General features: G+C 47.6%; 1 long non-coding RNA gene across 2 annotated transcripts in view; it reads right to left on the reverse strand.

The window, feature by feature from the left end:
• Positions 1 to 2,359: 2,359 nt before the first annotated feature.
• The window catches only part of LOC111827364, a 26,240-nt gene continuing 19,210 nt past the window's right edge, over positions 2,360 to 9,389 (reverse strand). The window contains exons 3-5 of one of the 2 annotated variants that reach the window (XR_002830869.1): positions 5,050 to 5,266; positions 3,686 to 3,835; positions 2,360 to 2,899 (exon numbers count right to left, since the gene is read on the reverse strand). This is a non-coding gene — a long non-coding RNA (uncharacterized LOC111827364). Of the gene's footprint in view, positions 2,900 to 3,685; positions 3,836 to 5,049; positions 5,342 to 9,389 lie in introns of both variants that reach the window. The other variant, XR_002830868.1, reaches the window with a different exon arrangement.

A 9,389-nucleotide genomic window follows, 5' to 3' on the forward strand; every position in this document is an offset into this window, starting at 1 on the left:
CATAATGCCACTGCAACACATGACTCACATGTTTGTGGTGATCTAGTTATGTATATAGTACATAGTCCTTGATGAAGATAATAAATACGTTGTTGGTTCATGTATTTGCTATACTATACCTTTTATTATTATTCGCGTGTACTCTTTCTACTCATTAAAAAGAAAAAGCTTGCTGTATAACCATAGGCCCTGTACGCCAACAGCAGCCTCATATATCTCATTTACCGTGTCTCTTGATTGCATCATTGTCTCTCGGGCTTGATTTAATCTCGTGTTGTTTTGAGCAGTGACATGCCGTACAGGCTGGTAGCCCAGGAGCAGTGGGCTGTGCTGTACAGCCTCGGTGTGTCATGGGCTAGACCACCGAGGCTTGTGTAAGTGCACCCTGTGATGTTCGCTCAACAATGAAATTGCTTCGTGACGCATTTCTCAGGCCTTATCCCTGTCGCATGACTGTACTTGAAAAACTGTAAAGTTATGAAAAATTAGGAAGTGAATGGCTTGGGAAATGGAGAAGCCGACTCTTTATTTTCTGCCCTCCTGTTCTATTCTCTTGTTTTTCTGGGCCACACATATGTTTTGTTTTTATGATTAAAAACGACTTGTTTTGTTATGCATCAGTGCAAATATATTAGCATAGGCACTTCGGACCTATTTTAGCAGAAACTTCACGTCTAAGTCTCCCACTGCCCACTTGCCTACCCACCCCCACCTCTTGCTTCCTACACCCCAGTTGTACTCAGCCAGGGTCAAGTTCCCACTGTCTGACCTAGGCTCCTGGGGGGCTTCTTTCCTTACAGGCTCCCCGGGGCCTGACCTTGAGGTGTGCAGGAGACGCCCCCCCCCCCCCCCCCCCCCCCCGAAACCCCTAGCACATAGAAAATGTTCATTGAGGAATTACAGGCATACCTCGTTCTACTGCACTTCACAGATGTTGCATTTTTACAAAATAAAGGAAAGATCCTCTGACAGCAAAAATAATTCAACTCATTTTTTGGTGATACCCGCTTTATCGTGGTGGCCTGGCACCCAACCTGCAGCCCCTGCGAGGTACACCAGTGTTAGCTGTTAGCAATGTTCATGGAGCACCTACTGCCGATTCGTCTCATGATGACTAATTCATAGGAGCCTGTGTATGCCATCTCCTGCTGAGCGCTGGCTGAAGGGGAGGAGGCCTGCAGACCTTATATTTCAGACAGAGCAGGGATCCTGAGCTTGACCTTGCAAAGGCGTCTAGGGAGGGTTGCTGGGACCCACCACACCACCCACGCTGCTTCCATTCCGGAGTTCCAGGGTGGGACCGATCATTTGCATTTCTAACGTCTTCTCAGCTGCTGCCGAGGCCGCCTGTGGGGGATCTTGCTTTGAGAACCACTGTTCTAGAGTTTAGGAAGATGGCCAATTAGGGCAAATGGGCGAACTCCCAGCAGGAAAGGGGAAGGACTTTTGAGGGGGCACAGCCTGCTTTTTGGCTCTTTCCTGGGCCGAGGCAGCCCTCTGTTATTCCCACAGGGGGTCTGCCTTTTCAGTCTCCCACCTGAGGAGCCTGCCTGCTGAGGACAGGACTTGGGCCAGCATCTGGCTTTTCCTCTTACACTTGGTTCTCCAGGGTCCTGCTTCCGAGCCACACCGTGGGCTCTCCTGGGCCTCAGTGACCGCATCTGTAGAATGGGTAGGAAACTGAACTCCCAACATGGTCAGGGGGAGGCAGGAATGAAAGGTAGCTGTGAAGAATATAGCACAGGGCTGGGCCCTCACAACTCCGTCAGCATCGCTACTGCTGCAGGTTTGCATTTTCCTGAGCAGAGCACCTGTGTCAGCACAGGGGGACCTCGAGGGTAGATCTCCTGGAGGGGGAACGCAGTAGCAGAAGGACTCGAACAGTGAGCTGGCATTTATATTGAGTCTGGGACCTGCATAGGGCCCATGGATCCTATGTCAGTAATAAGGAAACCCCAATTTCTCCAGCCTCTGTTGGCCTGAGGTGGCCACTTGCTGTAATGTTTTCCTTCCTACACTGGGAGGGATTTTAATATCTGAAATATCTCACTTGAAAATTTTAGGTAGTAATTTTGTCAACGTTTTTTCTTCATCGCTTGGTGTGAAAGTCATGTACATTATGCCTTTTTTTATTTATCACTTTATACCTTTAGCTCTTTGTTATAAGTGCACTCTTTCAGGCACAAGAAGTTACGTTTCCCCCTCAAGGTCACTTATTGAATCATATGTTCTTTCTTCACTGATGTGAGATTGTACCTTTCACCATTTGCTAAGTCCCCATGTATATGCACATAGGGGTAGGGTATTAAAAGCTTTATTTAGCCCCATTATGTTTTCTGATTGCCTCTGTACCAACAACAGATGATTTAATACAAAATTAAATTGGTATTTTTATAAAAATAACACATTTATGGTAACCAATGCTGGAACAGCGCAGATAGGTGTAATTTGCCACCATCACCAATCCCACCTCCCAGAAAGAAAGGTCTGGGTTAGGGTTTGTGGCAGGCTTAGGGATGGGAGCCCGGGATTAGGGAAGGGGTGTCCGCATTTCAAAGGCAGCCATGCCAGGCTGTGGCTGGCAGCGGGTTTCGGTCATCTGGCCAGCCGTGGTGGTCCCGATTCATTCCCTGGAAGTGATCTGTGACTGATACTACTTTTCAGACGACAAACATGTGCTGAGTGGTTGGTTAGTTGTCTTGTTCAACGTCGTGCAGCCAGTGGGCAGGTGAAATTCTTCAGGTTAGCGCCGCATAGCAGGACGTGGGCTGTTTCTTAATAGCTTCCCTCCTACATCACACGTGCTCCGTGTATTTGACTGAGGCTGTCTCCCCCAATAGACTGGAAGCTCCGTGTGGCAGACACGAGGGCTGTTTAGTCACTGCTCTATGCCCAATGCCTATAATCATGGGAGGCACATAGTAGGTGGTCAACAGATATTTGTGGATTAACAGGGTTATGCTTATTCTATTGCTTGGTGCCTAAAATTACTAAGACATGCTAATAACTACACTGAGAGAGCTTTTATGTACTGAGACACAGGCTCCATATGGTTCGTAGAGAATCTTCTAAGTGTGTTACAAATTCCGGCAACATGGTTGAGTGTCAGTGACAGACATGCCTGTCTCCACCATTCATCTGTGGAGGTGCCACAATCCTGGGTCTAGAGTAGCAGTGAGTCTGTGAGTAACAGAGCATTCATCATTTTGGCTGCTTGTATCTAAACTTCAGTAACAAGCCACCTTTCACACAGTCAGCTAGCGCCTGGATTGGAGAGAAACCATCACGCACTGGGCTCCTCAGACGTGGCTCAGGTGCCATGTGGTTTGCCTACCGGGCTCCTGGCTGGGCCACCCAGGCTTTTCCTTAATCACCATGCTTCTAGGATGGAGGCGTCTCAGAGATTCACTGCCACCCAATAAAAGTTCTAGATTCTCCTGGAATATTTTCTCAGCTGCTAGGATAACCAACCCTTCAACTCCTGGTCCTCCTCCACGGCTCCTCTACCTCAGAAGAAAATTATTGATTGTACTTATTGGATAATTTAAATCCCATAAAAGGGACTAGTCTAAAGATATTTTTTAAATGAGACATGGCAATAGAGTGCAATGCAGAATAGCCAAGAATATTGCTAGCGATAGATTTGTGTGAAATGGCAAAAAGCTGTGTGCAGAGATGTATTTACTTGACTGTACAGAACAGGGACTCCAAGGATCTAACCATCACAACTGCGGTGGCTGCTGGGCAGAGCGAGGGTCCCATTCATCCTAGCAGCAAGGCCACCGCACAGGAAGGAGCCTGGCAGGAGTACCTGGGTTACCAAAGAGAAAAACCCCTGGGTTACCCCAGGAAGGAAGTTACCTTTTTGGGAAAAGCTACAGCTATGTGTTCTGTAGGTGTACATTTCCACATATTTCCACAATATGTTATAACCAGAATTTGAAAAATACATTAAAACAGACAACAAACAGAAATTTATAAAATAGGAAAAATGCAGAGCCCTGTCCCCACCCACTCAGCTGCCCTCCTCCCTCCAGGCAGCACCACACACTGCGTGCCTGGGATCTGTCATTGTTCCTTTGTCAGACACATTCATGATAAGAAACAAGGTTAATAGCAGTTTTCTGCAGTAAAGTTGGGTGGTTAGGCATGGCCATTGGAGGAGAAAGGAATTAAACCATATCTTCCACTAATAGAAAATAATATCGAATGTCAACTGGCATGGGAAAAAAACAGACATATCTCCCCCTAAAAAATAAAAAGGAAGGAAGGAGCCCACAAAATGGACACCTTTCTGAAAGCTGATCTCCTATGCATTGTGGACATTACATAGACACAACTGTTGACTGCCAGTCTCTTAAATAACAATGATGTTAATTAGAATAATACTAGCAGCCATTGTGTGCTTGACCCAGCTTCCACTCTAGCTTAATGACCTTCTCTCTTGAAAATCAGGCTCCCATTGTATTTCCACTTTATTTGTTATTATTATTACAGAACCTTTCAAACACACCCAGAAGGAGCGAATGGTGCAAGGGTCCACCCTTCTCCCTGGACCCAGCACCAGGTCAACAGCAACCCCTTGCTGTCACCTGTGCTTCCCCCATCCCTCTGTCCACTTTCAGGCCCAACATGTTAAAAGGAACCCTAGGCTTTGCGTCAGTCCCACAGAAACACTTCAGTGTGTATCTCTACCTTAGCCGATAAAGACTCTTTTTGCTTGTTTGTTATTCTGACCGTCTAAACCACAACATTACTATCACTCCCAACAGAAGTTAATAATAATGTCTCACCATGTAATAACCGGTGCCTTTTCAATTCTGTGTTTGTGTGAATTTAAGTCAGACCAGAGGAAGAGCGGGCAAGCTTTGAAAAGTTGGCAAAGGCCAAAAGGCATTTAAGGAGTCTCTGGGGGAGCTTGTTAGAGATTCAAGACCCCCGTCGAGGCCCACAGAAACCAAACTGCCAGTTTAATGAAGCTGTGGGTGACTCACGTTTGAGGCTCCCTATCTACTGCATAGGCCACAGTGGCGTGCACTCGGGACTTACCCACTTTTCTTCGCTCTGGGTCTTGTAGGCTACGAGGGGCAGCTCCTTGGAGTCCTCTCTCCAACAGTGAGAGCCCGCCATTCTGCAGGCGTCACCAGGCCCCTGGGGACAGGCAAGGCCCTGTCCTTCTGAGGCCCTCCCTGCAGGGGAAGGACGAGGGCAATGAGAGGAGTTCCATGTGGGAACAAGGCTGAAAGCTTCCCTGATCCATCTGGTCCTGGCGGAGGAAAGTCTGTTGAGCCATCAGGCAGATCAGAGAATCGTCCCAGACCCATCATGCCTGTCAGGGAATCTAAGAAATGAGAAAGGCAGCACTTCAACCTGGGAGGGTTTTTTAAATAAATGCTGTTGGGGCCCTGGCTGGGTAGCTCAGTTGGCTAGAGCATCATTCTGATATGACAAGGCTGCGGGTTTGATCCCTGGTCAGGGCCCATACAAGAAGCAACCAATGAATGAATAAATAAGTGGAACAACAGATCCATGTTTCTCTCCCCTCCTCCCTTTCTTTTTCTAAAAATAAATAAATGAATGAATAAATGAATAAATACTGTTGGGAAATCAGCTGGAAGTCTGTCCATGTGGCAACTGTGACCTGAGTCTCCCCCCTCCGGCCTCAAGCACATGCAAACACACATTTCAATTCCAGGTGGGTTCAAGACCCGAACCTGAAAACGAATTCTGTAAGATCGCTTGACACAGACAGGTGAAGAGATAGTGCAGCACAAACATGGGAGGATAGCAAGAACAGGCAGTTCACGGGGGAAGAAATCCAAGGGGCCAAAAAGTGTGGGAGAAGTGGCAGATCACATATTGTCTCCACCATCAGACAATGAAGACTCTAAAAAAGAGATGTAGCTGCAGAGAATAATGTAGAACAGCCAAGAATATTGGTACATGGTAAATTCTGCAAGATGGCAAAGAATAATATTTTCTTTTATTTATTTTATTTTTTAAATATATTTTATTGATTTTTTTACAGAGAGGAAGGGAGAGGGATAGAGAGTTAGAAACATCGATGAGAGAGAAACATAGATCAGCTGCCTCCTGCACACTCCCTACTGGGGATGTGCCTGCAACCAAGGTACATGCCCTTGACTGGAATCGAACCTGGGACCCTTGAGTCTGTAGGCTGATGCTCTATCCACTGAGCCAAACTAGTTAGGGCTAATATCTTCTTTTAAAACATTTATAAAAGTTGTGTGCAAAACTATGGACTTAAATATACAGAAAAAGGACTCCAAGGATACTTACCAGACTTACTTGCGGTTAGTTTTGGGGAGAACCTAGGGCGTTCTTACTCATTATACTGTACTAATGCCACCATCCCTTGCAGGTGAGTGGTCCCTGGTTTGTAAGCACTAGGTAACAGGAGGCATTTTCGTGAACTGAATGGCTGAGCTCCTGACTCCACCTTCACTTCCAATTCCAGGCTGGGCTCCAGCTCATGACGCCCCAGGGCCTTGAACTCCTTCCCCTTCCCTCTGCTTCCTCTAAAGACCTACTCTCTGTCCTTCAGGGCACTCATGATTCCAGCGTCACCTCCTCTAGGAACCTGTGGCTCCCCCAGACGAGGCCAGGCCGCCTTGTACCCACGACACCCTGTTTCTTCATAGCTTCGCCTCTGTAAGTGTTGGGGTAGTTGTTTGCCCAGGTTTGTCAGCCACCAGTGGTGGCGGGTTTGGGCCTTTTTGATTGACTCTGAGCTCCCAGCACAGGGCCAGGCACAGGTGAGGCCTCCATAAATACCTGTGGAATGAATGGTGCAAAAGAGACAAGTCAGGGCAGAGACAGGGAGTCTCAGGGGGGAGGGCCGCTGGGGACCCGGGGGACTGGGAAGGCCAGTCTGAGAAGGTGACCTGTGTGACCAACAGGCCGTCCAGGAGGGGACCAGTTAGTCAGGCCTTCCCAGGTGCCCAGAGAAACATGTGGACACTGAACATACCACAAAGCGGCCTTTAAGGTCAGGCTCCCAGGAAGGGCTTTGCAGACTCTGTTCCTCACTTCCCTTCCCCCAGCCCAAGAGGGTGAGAATGTCATGTGTTTGAGATGTGTAGAAACTGAGGCATGTAACTTGCTAGTGACGGATGAAGATGGGATTTGAACCCAGAGCCGTGGGACCACATGCCCCACACACTGGAACAGCTCTGTTCATCATGTGGGTCAACTACCTTAGTCCAGGTGGCACTCAGCGTTTGCAAGCTCTGACATTGACGGAGCCCCGACCTCCCTCCTTACTACCCTGAGCCCTTTTCCTCATGTGTAAGTGGGGGTATTAACAGGACCCATCTCACAGGGCCACTGTGAGGCTCCGTGAGGCCATACACAGGCAGTGCCCGGGGCAGACATGGTCAGTGCCACGCAAGGTTGGCCATCAGCACTCTGTCCTCTCTGCAGAGCCCGTACCAAGCCACACGGGCACCAAGGCAGTGGGTCTTTCACTGATGCTTATTATTGGTTAGGATGAACATCCAGGAGGCCTTTCCCTTCCCCAGGAGGCAGGGGAGTGTAGTGGTTAGTACCATACCCTGGATACAAGATGCCATGTTCTCCTTCCAACCAGTGTCCTGGACCTGGGGTCTGGGGCAGCCCTCTCTGAACACTGAAGTCCTTATTGGTGACATAGGCGTGGTCAGTGTTCCTGTCTCATGAAACCGGAAGGTGAAATTACATCAGTGTTCAGAAATCACCAAGTGAACCCTAGCCAGTTTGGCTCAGTGGATAGAGCGTCGGCTTTCGGACCAACGGGTCCTGGGTTCAATTCTGGTCAAGGGCACGTACCTCGGTTGCAAGCTCCTCCCTGGCGTGGGTCCTGGTCAGGGCTAGTGCAGGAGGCAACCGATCAATGTGTTTCTCTCACATTGATGTTTCTTTCTGTCTTTCCCTCTCTCTTCCACTCTCTCTAAAAATCAATGGGAAAAAAATATCCTCGGGTGAGGATTAAAAAAAATTTTTTTTAAATAATAAAATAAAAAGAATGTCTTTAAAAAAAGAAATCATCAAGTGACCATGGCCTGGGACACAGTTAGCACCCAATGAAGGTTTCAGCTCTTGTCCCCGCCACAGCCCCTCCCTCGCTCCTCTGTTATCTGGTTGAAGACCTTCCTGGTGGAATTTGGCACCAAATCTCCCTGGTTTCACCTGCTCCATCAACTCCCAGTACCTAGAAATGTGGAAAGTATCCTCCCTCCTCCCCCAACTCCCATCGACAGGGAAAACTTTGGGGGGAGGTGGGGGTGTAGAGTTTGTAAAAGTTCCTGAAGGATCAGGACATGCCTTGGGGCCTGGAAGTCTGGTCAGTGTTCAGTGCTCAGTCTGTAGGGTGTTAACACTGGGACGCTGGCCACCATCAGCCAAGCACTGGGAGCCAGACCCCACTTCTCCCTGCCCCTCCTCCCTCCCACCATGACCAGAGGTGCAGAGGCAGACCCCTGTCCTCCAGAAATTGCTGGATTTCCTTTTCACGACACCTTCCATTTCCCTGCAGACAAATAGGAGACATTCACGTCTGAAGGTGGGGTGTGAGTGGGGGTGCGGGTGGGGGTGCGGGTGGGAGGGGATGAGAGAACCCCTGGAGGCCTACCCCAGTTGACACAAAATAACAAACCATCCAGGATTCTATTGTATTTGTAAACCGGGCTTCCTTCCCCACTCCCAGGCATCTGCTCACTGCTCTCCTAATGGAACATTCTTATGGAGATCTGCTATTGTCCCATTCACAAAAGAGGAAACTGCCTACCTGGAGGGGGAATGCCCTTGCACAACCCCCTTTCTGTGGATGTTTACAACAATCCATCTTAGATCCTCAAATATATCAAAACCATTATTCTTATTCATTTATTTATTTAAAATGTTCAATCCCAATGGACATTCAATATTTTTAACATAGGTATATTTTGCTGTCCAAAGGGACACATATAACAAAAAAAATGTGAAGCCTGCCCTTTCTAGTGTGGGCAGTAACTTTCCATTATTTACTACCTTAAAGTTGATTTTTACCCCAGCATCTCGGTTATCTACTAAATCTTGCAAATTGCTTAATTCAATCAGATAGCATTTCTGAGATTCATTTTTATTCTTTTTTTGGACATCTGAATTCTCAGCTCTAATCTAATGGTGGCCTTTAAGGTGGGCCCCTGCCTCCAACCTATCTCCCAAAGTACCAAGGACCATTTAATTCTAAAACTTGGATGTTGTGCCTGTAAAGAACATTTTGGATCCTAGCCAACTATCAATGTGCTTTAAGTTTTGCAGTTTATCTATTTTCTTACCTAATTGGCTGGTTATATTTGTTCTCTATCAAACTTATACTTTTCACTGCTAAAGGTCTCCTGTAGGATTAT

Source organism: Myotis lucifugus, unplaced genomic scaffold, assembly GCF_000147115.1.
Source record: "Myotis lucifugus unplaced genomic scaffold, Myoluc2.0 scaffold_155, whole genome shotgun sequence".
In the NCBI taxonomy this organism is placed as follows: Eukaryota; Metazoa; Chordata; class Mammalia; order Chiroptera; family Vespertilionidae; genus Myotis; species Myotis lucifugus.